This window comes from Drosophila bipectinata, chromosome XR (assembly GCF_030179905.1).
Source record: "Drosophila bipectinata strain 14024-0381.07 chromosome XR, DbipHiC1v2, whole genome shotgun sequence".
Taxonomy (NCBI): Eukaryota; Metazoa; Arthropoda; class Insecta; order Diptera; family Drosophilidae; genus Drosophila; species Drosophila bipectinata.
The window spans coordinates 6167501-6179461 of NC_091735.1; positions in this window are offsets into that span (position 1 = coordinate 6167501).

Consider the following 11961-nt stretch of genomic DNA (forward strand, 5'->3'; position numbering starts at 1 on the left):
AGGCGACTGACAAGACTTCGGCAACTCCCAATCCAGGCCCGCCGGTGCGGAAAAGCACGGCGTCTCCTGGCGTAGCGGAGCCGGCTGTAGACAGCAAACTCTGAACCAGGGCCGCTGGTGCGCATGCACAGCGGGTTGCGGGGACGACCACCAGTAGCCATCTCCCAAACCAGACTCGCCGGTGCGAAAAGCACGGCGTGCTCCTGGCGTAGCGGAGCCTACAGGCCGCACACCCCGAACCAGGTCCGCCGGTGCGCATGCACGGCGCATCTCCCTGGTGGTGCAGAGACGACAGTCAGTAGCTATCTCCCGAACCAGCGTCGCCGGTGCGCAGAGCACGGCGTTTCATCCTGGTGTAGCGGAGGCTACAGCCCGCCAACTCCCGAGCCCCGGCGGTACGGCGCGTATGCGCGTATCCCCGACGGCGTAGTGGAGGCTTTTCAGTTCATAGCCGAAGACCAGACCGAGCCGAAGAGGTGGAAGGTGACGACGGATCAACGAGGAGGAGCCCCGGCAACGAGAGCAGCAGCGGAAACACCAGCAACGGAGGAGGTATCCAGGACGGACACACCAAGGGTCACCAAGGACGCACCAAGGGTCATTCCCGGGAACCCGCAGGAATCACAGTTGTAAACAGAGAGAGCAGAAAATAAAGAGACTACGCAACGGAAAGCTACTTGTATTATTTTCTGGGCTTGGGCAATCACGTCGAATCTATAAATTCGGTGGAACGGATCCGCGAAACTCTGTGAGCTAGCCGCGGCAAATTGTGGCGAGCGGAAGCAGAAATAACAGTTCGTTACAGTAGATTAAAAAAAAACCCTTGTGGCCGCGTAATATTCAAAAACCTACCTACGTTTGTCTGTGTAGTATGCGGGGACGCCCACAACTCTTGGTTGTCGCTGGAGATCCACAAGTCAAGACAAGATGTAAGCAGCTCTGCTTGAATATAGTTGATGTTGTTGGAGCAGTTTGTGCACCAAACGGAATAAAAATATACTGACAATACTGTCAAAAATGAATTCTATGAATGAATTCCAAAATTCTATTAATTAACAACCTTAAAAATTTACTATTGCCCTATTGACGGGAGCCTCAGTACAACTTAGAAAAAATGTATGACTGCCGTCCGGCGGAGAACTAGGGCGTATCCAACTACTTCAATAAATGTGTCCTTGTTAGGAGATTAGCCTACTCAGTTAGGGTAGTTAGGGTTTTCTGATGTGACGTAAAAAAGTTTATTCCGTCATATAGGGCGATGAATATTGAGGAAACATCAAAAGGTGGTTGGAAAAGCGAAAGTGTAACCACCCCCTCACGGATCACCGTACTGTAAGGACGTGTTGCAAATCTTGCGACAACTGAGAGGCCATAAGCGGCTATTTTCATAGATAGCCGCGGAACATACTCTGTGCTGTTCAGATAGAAGCCTGCTAAAATCCTATCCGATTCATTTTTGCAACGAACAGCTAACGTGCGGAGGTGGAATCATTGGGTTATCAAGTGAGAAGCGGAGTTGCACGCGATTGCCGGCCAGGTCTCGTCGGCTAATAGATGGGTCTTGACAAGCTTGTTTCTGCCAGACGCTTCCCGCGGTGATCACAAATTTGTCTCGAAAGATAAAGCGTGCACGACCTCACGGATTGCGAAGGACAAACAAAGTTCGCTCTGAACGAATAATATCAGGATGCATTATGGTCCTCGAGAATGCCAAAGGGTTATGCGATTTATCTTTTTCTCACTATTATAAATTCCATTTTTATTCCTTTAAAACTATTCCTTAAGCCAGTGTTGCTCATCCTATTGCTCTCGCTGCTCATTTGTTTTTGCAAATGCTCATGCATACGAAGTTGTGTCTGACTGCTCAGGCATAAGGTTCCGTTGCTCACGTCATAAGCTTCGTTGGTCCCACAAATACATCGCACTGACTGGGGAATACTTTACTGCGATGGATCATAAATGGATACTGCTAATTCTTTTGCCGTGTTAAACGGTGCTGCCATTATCGTCTCCACTGGAAATCTACCATTACTCAATCGTCTCCGGCAAGGCAATACATATCCTTAAAGCTATCCCAAAATTTAGCATCTATACACTCAAAACCAAATCATAAAAAAGTTTCTTTGGGTTCCAAGACACACGAGGATAAAAGTAAACGAATTAGCTTATAAAGCTGCCAAGGAAGCGGGACTCGCTCCGTACCACAAAGTAATAACAGGAGTTCAGAAGAACTAAAACTATACTTGCTTCGACAATACTAGACGATTGGGCATCATTTACCCACTGGTTTCAGCGATAGGGTAAGAATAGGTGTGCCAACCACTAGCATCAAGATCGAAGCCAGGATGTATCATTTTTACACCATTAAAAATAGGTGAAAAAAAGAGATTGCACATTGCAAATTCTAAACGAGATGACAAAACCAAACCATTTTGTTCAAACATATTCGTCCAGTTTACATTTTCACTTACACGGTTTTAAATACTTCATTATTTGATTTGAAGTGAAGAAGTCAAAATGATAAAAAAAATTTCTAAAAAGTATATCGAAAATTTATATGGATTAAACATCTGAATTGCTTCACTCTGAATACGCGATGGAAAGAATTAACTTGAATTGAATTGAGTAAATTCGACACAAAAGCAAAATGAAGTGGTATGAGTTTGTTTGTTTCACTCGAATTCACAGCTTGCAACTTCCAGAGAAATGAGTTATTATTTGACGAAGTAATAAGCCGTAAATTTACTTATCGATATTATTTAATGAAATAATAAACCGTAAAGTTGAATAAAAGATCAGGCGTAGACGAAGAAGTTCAAGTTACAGGAGACGTTGAGTGCACATTCAAATTCCCCCAAATCGTGGACTTACTAATAAACCGCAAGATGATAAAAGCATGTGTTGGAGACGAAATCGTATGTATCATACATAGTATTACATATTATAAAATATGTCTGTTTCCTTGATAGGCTAATCATTATTTTTTATACCCTTGTAGAGGGTGTTATAATTTTGGTAAAAACGCAGTGCATGAGACATCTCCTACCCTACAAAGTATATATAATCTTGATCAGGATCACCTCCTGAGTTGATATTGTGAGGAGATTTAGTCTTTCCACACGCCAAGACCAAGGTCAAGGTAGCAGGGGGCCAAAGGAGGGTCGAGGGGGATCGAAGGCAGCAAAAGGGGGCACCGGTCAACAACCGAGCGGCCACATGGAATATCCCCAGGATTATTACGGTGGGTTGGGGGGAAAGTGAAGGCCAGGTGCCTTGAGTCAATGAGCGAAGGGGGCCGGCGAGGGGCAAAACGCCGCCACCCCTTGGGAAAACGGAACCGACGTCGAACGTAACGGATCCCGGAGCAGCAGTAAAACGACAGAAAGGTAGTCAAAGGGGGAGGGGGGATCAGGCGTCGCGCAGGCGTGTTTAGAAAGTGCGGTGGTAGGAGAAGCAGCGAAGGAGCAAAGGGGGGTGCGACGGGACCTGGAAGCCCACTGGTGCAACACATAGCAACAGTAGAGATCCGTAGTTTGAGGACTCGGTAGTTTGAGTTGAACGACCGGCTTTGGAGATTCCAACAGCCAAAAAGAAAGGAAAACGTAAAGGACGAGCTAGGAATGGTTCCGTTGCAGGGCGGTTCCTCTACAAGCCCAGGGTATCAGAGTCGAGTTGGGCCATTCCCGACCATGACAGGTGGCCTTGCAAAGTAGTGAGGATAGGACAAGTCTCGCGTACGCCTTACCGACTCCTGAAATCGCAACCAACAGACGTAGTCTTGCAAAATAAGAATAGGCTGACTCGTGAACTTACACCCAATTAGAAACCCATCGAGATGCACGGTGTGTCCCCGATGTAGCGAGAACGCGACGCACGATCATCAACGGAAACTTTCAATCCTGGCACGCTAGCGCGTATGCGCATCCCTGGAAAAGCGGAGCGTAAGAGCGCTGCCCAGTCTTTGATCAGTCGCAGACGACCCAAGGGGGTGTTCCGAGAAATAGGAAGGCCCGCGAAAGGGCGACGGTTAGGGAAATTTAAGGCAACGCAGCACGGAGAATAGCAGCGGCGACAGAGCAGCGATGGCGATCGGGACACCCGGAACGACCAACAGAAGGCGCCGACGACGGAGCCGGGTGAAACCAGGAGAAGCAGCGAGAATACGGAGCAGAACCTGTTATTATGGAACTAACATTGTATCTTTAGAAAAGTATCTGAATAATGAGTTTTTAAAGTTTAATGCTATTTGTTTTATTTCTGGGCTCGGTGTAAGATGCAAAAGACGACGATGTAAGAGGTTAAACTTAAGTTTAATAACTAATGAAACCATAGTTAGTAAGATTTTTAGTTCTTTTTATTGAAAACTTAAGTTTTTGTAAAAAGTAATTAAAAATGGAAATATAGCCCACTCTTGAAATATTGGCCCATTCTGGCCAAATTTATAACACAACGAAATTCGAAACTCGACAAAAATAGTTCAACCATATATGCGAAATTAGAACCCAGTATCTCTAAAATTGGAGTTTATGCCAAAAAACGGTGTTTTCGCTCAATGCGCATTAGTGTGGAAAAGTGCACAAAGAGACTAACTAATATTGATTCAGAATTGAACAAACTACAACCAAAGATTATAAAGTACATAGATGGGACATCTATGGCGTGTTCCAGCGCTGGAACCCGCTACCCCTACTTGGAGGGTAGTCTAGATGGAAAACGTGCGCTCCTTATGGCTGAGGTTTTTTATTTTTAAAAGTGAACTTAAGTTTTATGATTACTTATTTAATTTTTTTGTTATTCTTTTATTATTTTTTTTATATTTAATTTATTATTATCATTTTCAATTGCATTCTATTACAATTGTTGTAAAAATGACCAAATGACGGACGGACTCCTTTGGAATTTTATTAACCGGACATCATTTTTAATCTTATTCTTTAATGCTACAATTAAAAATAAATAAAAAAAAATAATTATAAAAATAAGAAAAAGTTCGAATTCCTTTGAACATAAGAAAATGTATACAGAACAATTTTTTATGAATTACTCTACCGTCCTGATATGGTATGGTATATATATTCTTGATCAGGATCACCTCCTAAGTTGATATAAGCGTGTCCGTCAGTCCGTCTGTCTGTTTCTACTAGTTTCAAACTAGTCTCTCAGTTTTAAAGCTTTCGACTTGAAACTTTGCACACACCCTTCTTTCCTTTGCACGCAGTATATAAGTCGGAATGGCTTATATCATATAGCTGCCATATAACTGATTAATCGGAAATTCTATAACTTTAATGTTTTAAGAGTAAAAGAATTCTGATTTTGTATGAATCACATAATGCGACCCACCAAGTTTCATAAGGATCGGCCGACTATATCCTATAGCTCCCATATAACTGAACGATCGGAAATGACCATACTTTCGTGTTTTTTAAGATAAAAAGTTGGAACTATGTACATATTCTATATTTAGTCAGTTGATCCGACCTACCAAACTTCATAACGACCGGCCGACTATATCGTTAGCTGCCATATAATGTATATATAAATTATGATGCTTTAGTAAGTCTTATTTATTCGGTCCGCTGTCTAGCGTGCCCGATTAATTATATAATGATTATCCACATGGTTTTTGTAAGTTGAGATTTTAATAACGAGGCTTGCGTGGTGATGACCGGCGCATGTGATCTCTGAACTGTACAGAAAATGTTCTTATTTGTATTGCTAAATCTACTAACGAAAACAAAGAACCGAAATGTTCTTATCTCTAAAGCTCCCCTTACTACTACCCAAGCCCATTGTGGTGGGGTCCAAATATGTTATATTATTATATTATCAGATTTTATATATAAATTTGCCGCCGCGGGATTGTGTTAACTCCTCCGATTCTTCTTAAATCCTCCCTTTCTTTTATTGATTGTGAGGACTTGAACAATCTAATTGGAAACTGTTTCTCAGGTTCCATTGTCGGTTTGACTGCTTGACTTGAAAATTTTTAGGTTTACGTATTTAAACGATAAATTGATGTTCAATGATTTATACGTAAATGAGCTCTCGTTGAGCTGTGGTTCTTTATGAACCGTTTTATGAGGACCGTTGTCCCAAGGTCTGCTTCGATCGTTTCTGTCCTATATCGTGGGGTAAGTTTATTTCCCAGACGTTTGTTCAACTTGACTAGGACGGTTTCTCCCACCTCAAAAGTTCTGTCTGGTCTTGTTTCGTTTATTCTTCTTAGCTGTATCTCCTGAGCTTCTTTAACTCTTCATTTGATTTCATGTGCAAATTCGGGAGAAATGATGTCGATCGGCCTTTTCTCTGTCACTAAATGAACTGTTTTGTTGTATTCTATAATTGCCTAAAGTATAAGGTTGACCGTATCACTCGTGTCTCTTTCAAGTTTCAGGCAGCGGGCTATTTCTTAAAGCGTGGAACCTTTCCATCTGCCCATTTGAAGTACTAAGGAGTGGTGGTGCGTTCGCTATCTCAACATTAAATGTATTTTAAACAAGTGACCTGATTGACTCGGAATATATAGACGGTTCAATGTCACAAAATATTGTCTTTGAATGGGGATAGAAGTTCATCTATTGCATTATTGCAGGTTCTATATCAGTTATTGTTCGAGAAACTATGGGTTACACAATAGCAAATTTAGAAAATTTTTCAATACAGGTGAAAAGTACTTTCTGTGTGTGGAGAAAATATCAATGTGCAATATCATTTCTAGACTCTAGAGTGGTTCTAGAGAAGACTCTAGAGTAGACTCTAGGTTCCAATGCTATGAGGATCTGCGGAAACTTTTTCCTTTTATTTTATTTTTAAATTAACATTCTTTTTTTATGTTTCATTCAACAATATTACAATAACGCTGAGTTAAACAAAAGATAGACGAATGTTATTGACGCTATTTTCTCTTAAATTTTTTTTTAATAGTAATAAAAAAGAAAGCAAAAAAATTTTAAGTGAGAATAAGAATATTAAAAATAGACGGTAGAGAAGGTTCCTAGCCGAACATGGACCCCCCCGGCACCAGCCCAGGGCTCTACATCTTCGCCAACTTCGCCTGGCAATATATAGTACCATGAAACCCGCATTCATAGAGATTTATACACTGGGTTCCAATACGAACTCAGGCCATAATTTTTATATTTATTGTTTTCTCGATAGGAGTGTCAATTTTGGGAAAAACTTAAAAACAATTCAAATATAAATTATATATGAATCAATTAAAAAAAGTAGATGTCTCTTGCTTGATTTGAACTCGATTTACTAAAAACGCGAACAGAAGCTAATATAAAATTTTTTATTAATATATGTATGTACGAACTACCGAACTGAGCGGACGTGCTTTGTCCGAGCTCCGGGGAAACTTCACCATAATACAGTTAATCAAAAAAACTGGGGTAACCCAATATAAGCGAAAAGACGCTGAACTACAAGCTTTTTTAACAAGCTTTTTTTGAGCTTTTTATAACAATTGTGATGTGCTAAACCAAAACTAGTGTATTGTTTCAAAAAAAAAGTAAGAGCCACGCAATGAGCTCATTGAGCAACGATCAAAAGAACGATCGTAGAAGTTCAGTGAACCAAAGAAACGGCTTCTTTTCAACCCGCGATACCGAAGTGGAAAAATCGGCGATTATAAGCAACCCGGCTTTACTGATCGTTGAAACCCAAAGGGCACGGTCTTGCTCATCCGCACTGCTTACTCCGACTCCCGCGTCATGGAGTTCGCAGTGTAAAACCCCCCCTCCAATATCGGAAACAAATTTCGCACCAACAACTAGCAGCGCTACAACTTCTGCAACAAACCTCTGCAACTCAAAGTACCGCGACGTCAACGACTACAGCGAGTACAAAAACAACAACCTCGGAAAGTGCCAAAGCGGTAACGGCCACACAGACTGGAATGGATCGCTACATCCAAATTAAGCTTAGTCCGCAGAGTAATCCGGCAGGCAACAAAACAAAAATTAACCGTGTCCTGAATATCGATAAAGAACCAGACAGATCCACTACTAACAGATTTTCCCTACTGGCGGAGGCTGAGGAAAACCAACCAGCCCAAGACACCGCAAAAAAACCCAAGCCCCCTCCAATCTATATTAGGGAAAAAAGCTCGAGTGCCCTGGTCAACAAAATTGCGTCGTTGATCGGGAACGGTGACAACTTTCATGTTATTCCGCTTATCAAAAGGAACATCCATGAAACAAAGGTGCAAACCAAGACTGAAGAGCACTTCCGAATCGTGTCCAAATATCTGGACACTGTACAGAAAAACTATTACACGTACCAGCTGAAAAGCAGTAAGGGCCTACAAGTGGTATTAAAGGGAATAGAACCTGATGTTGCCGCCGCGGAAATAAAAACCGCCCTTAAAGAAAAGGGCTTCGCCGCCAAGAATGTTATTAACATTCTAAATAAAGATAAAAAGCCACAACCCCTCTTCAAGGTCGAGCTCGAGCCAGAAAGCAGGTCGCTGAAGAAGAACGAAGTCCACCCAATGTACAACCTGCAATATCTTTTGCATCGGAAAATCACTGTTGAAGAGCCACATAAACGCAACGGTCCAGTGCAATGCATTAATTGTCAAGAGTATGGACACACCAGGTCTTACTGCACACTTCGGGCTGTCTGGGCAGTCTGGGGGGACGCCCACAAGTCCGCTTGCTGCACTACAAGCTGCGGAGGCAGCAAACTATAGAGGATGTATGGTGTATAAGGAGTTAAAGAGTCGCATGTGTCAAGCGACCGCAACGCGCAACCAAAATCCACAGAATGCGTACATTGCGTCAAAAACTACGCCAGACGTCTTCTTCGCCAAAGCTGCGAGATCCTCATTCGGTCCACTAAACACCACCAACGGCTTCTCCTACGCCGATGCTCTACGATCTGGAAGGGAAATTCCAATTCAGCCTAACTCTCAAAGCGCTCAACGGGCCCCAGAACAGCCACACAGCAAAATGGAAACTATGATGCTTACCCTCCAACAAAGTTTGATGGAGCTTATGTCATTCATGAAAACGACCATGCAAACGCTTGTTCAAAACCAGAACATGGTGATACAGCTGCTCGTAGCACAACAGTCTAAATAATCTATGCAGGCGCTACGAATATCAATGTGGAACGCCAATGGTGTCTCACGGCATAAACTAGAATTATCACAATTCTTAACCGAAAACCATATTGACGTTATGCTACTGGTGGAAACGCATCTTACAAGCAAATACAACTTTCATACAAGAGGCTACACAATCTACCGCCCAGATCATCCAGATGGGATAGCCCACGGCGGAACTGGAGTTCTAATCAGAGAACGCATTAAACACCACTTTCACAAAAGGTTTGCAACAAACTTCTTGCAGGCCACATCGATACAAATTCAGTCAAGCAACGGAATCCTTTCAATCGCTGCCGTTTACTGCCCTCCTCGTTTCTCAATCTCGGAAGGACAATTTATGGACTTCTACAATTCACTTGGGGATCGATTTATAGCCGCAGGAGACTACAACGCCAAACATACGCACTGGGGATCACGTCTAGTGACTCCCAAAGGAAGACAATTGTACAATGCAAATATAAATGTGAAAAAAAACTGGACTACGTTTCCCCTAAAAATCCCACACACTGGCTAACTGACCTATGAAAGCTCCCAGACCTTATTGATTTTGCAGTGACAAAAAACATACCTCGCAATCTAATAAGTGCCAAAGCAGTCTCGTACTTATCATCAGACCACTCGCCTGTGCTTCTAACGCTTCTTCAGAGCCCAGAAATAACCGAACACCCTTTCAGCCTGACGACGCCAAAAACGAACTGGCTAAAATACAAAAGTACGTGAGTGCCCACATAGAACTCGCCCCGGAATTTAACATGGAATCGGACATCGACTACACTACGAGCGCCCTGGAAGAAGTACTCGTTGCGGCAGCTAAAATTTCTACTCCTCATAGGAAAGATGTAGACCGAAACAAACACTTCAAATCTAATCAGCAAATCGAACAGCTCGTGCGAGAAAAGAGACGCACGCGTCGTGATTGGCAAAACAGCAGATCACCAGCTTCAAAACAACGCCTTAAGGAAGCAATCCGATCACTCGACCAGGCTCTTCACCATCAGGAAGAAATTCTCAGCTGAGGTACATCCCGAATCCCTCGCCAACAAGCACAAAGTATCCCCTGTGGAGGGCCCACCCAAATCTTAGCGCCTCAATTGAAACGATGCTGGGCTTGCAGCGACGAAGACCGAGTTCAAACATTCGCCACACATCTCCAAAGTGTCTTCCAGCCAAACCCAGCCTCAAATTCATTCCTCCTGCCAGTAATTCAGCCAGAGTCCTCCCTTCAGCCAGCCGCACCTTCATTCCAGCCAAACGAAATCGAAAAAGTCATAAGAGGGCTAAAACCAAAAAAGGCTCCCGGTGGTGACCTATTGACCCCAAGATGCTGATCGAACTTCCAAAATGCGCTCTAGAGGTCGTCTGCAAACTATTTAATGGAATCATTAATCTTGGCTATTTCCCAAAAAAGTGGAAGAAATCCATTATTATAATCATACCGAAGCCTGGAAAAGACGACACAATCCCGTCATCATACAGACCAATAAGCCTTCTATCTTGTTTGTCCAAATTGTTTGAAAAATGCTTGTTAACTCGCATAATACCACATCTGGAAGCTTGCAATATCATCCCGGCACACCAATTTGGCTTTCGAAGAAACTATGGAACCATTGAACAAGTGAACAGATTAGCATCCGAAATACGCTCAGCCTTCGAACAGCGAGAATACTGCAGCGCTATTTTCCTCGACGTATCTCAAGCTTTTGACCGAGTTTGGCTCATCGGACTCATGCACAAAATTAAAACGTATTTGCCAACATACACCCACAAGCTACTGGAATCATACCTCTACAATAGGGTATTCTCAGTGAGATGCAACGACTACACCATCGAAGCTGAAGTTCCACAAGGAAGCGCACTAGGCCCGTGTCTATATGTTTTGTATACTGCGGATATTCCTACGAGCGCACAACTAACAACCTCAACGTTCGCCGACGATACCGCTATCCTTAGTCGCTCCAGATGCCCAACGCAGGCAAAAACCCAACTGGCTAATCATCTCACAATAGTGGAAAGGTGGCTGTCCGACTGGCGCATTAAAATAAACGAACAAAAGTGTAAACATATAACGTTTACTCTTAATAGACAAACATGCCCTCCGCTTTTACTAAACGGTATGTAGATCCCTCAAGCTAACGACGTAACGTACCTTGGCGTTCACTTTGATAGACGACTTACCTGGCGCAAGCACATCGAATGCAAAAAGATGCACCTAAAACTGAAAGCCAGCAGCATCCACTGGATCATAAACTCATGATCGCCACTGTGCCTGGACTACAAGTTACTACTGTACAATTCAGTCCTAAAGCCAATTTGGACGTATGGCTCCCAGCTGTGGGGGAACGCGAGCAGCAGCAACATAGACATCATACAGCGCGCACAATCAAAAATCTTGAGAACTATCACTGGGGCACCTTGGTATGTTCGCAACGAAAACATCCACCGGGATCTGGGCATCCTCGCAGTGAAAGATGAAATCCAGAAGCAAAAAGAATCATACAAAGAAAAACTATCTTCGCACCCAAATTCTCTCGCTCGGGGATTGACTCGGGTTTCTAGCGTATCCCGCCTTAGACGCAACGACCTCCCAACCCAGCAATCGATTTTTAGGGCCGTCGAACTCCGTATCAGTCAATATGACTGTTAGTTAAGTTAAAAATATAAGATTTGATACACCTCTTGTTAGTCTCGCAAAGAAAAGATTCAAGAAATAAAAGCAAAGTTAAAAAAAACAAAAAAAAAAAAAAAAATATATGTGTATATTGATTAATTTTTATTTACTTAATAGTTAAATATTTATGCGAAGATTTAATTACGAAGTAAGTGAAACGCCATTCGAAAAACCATAC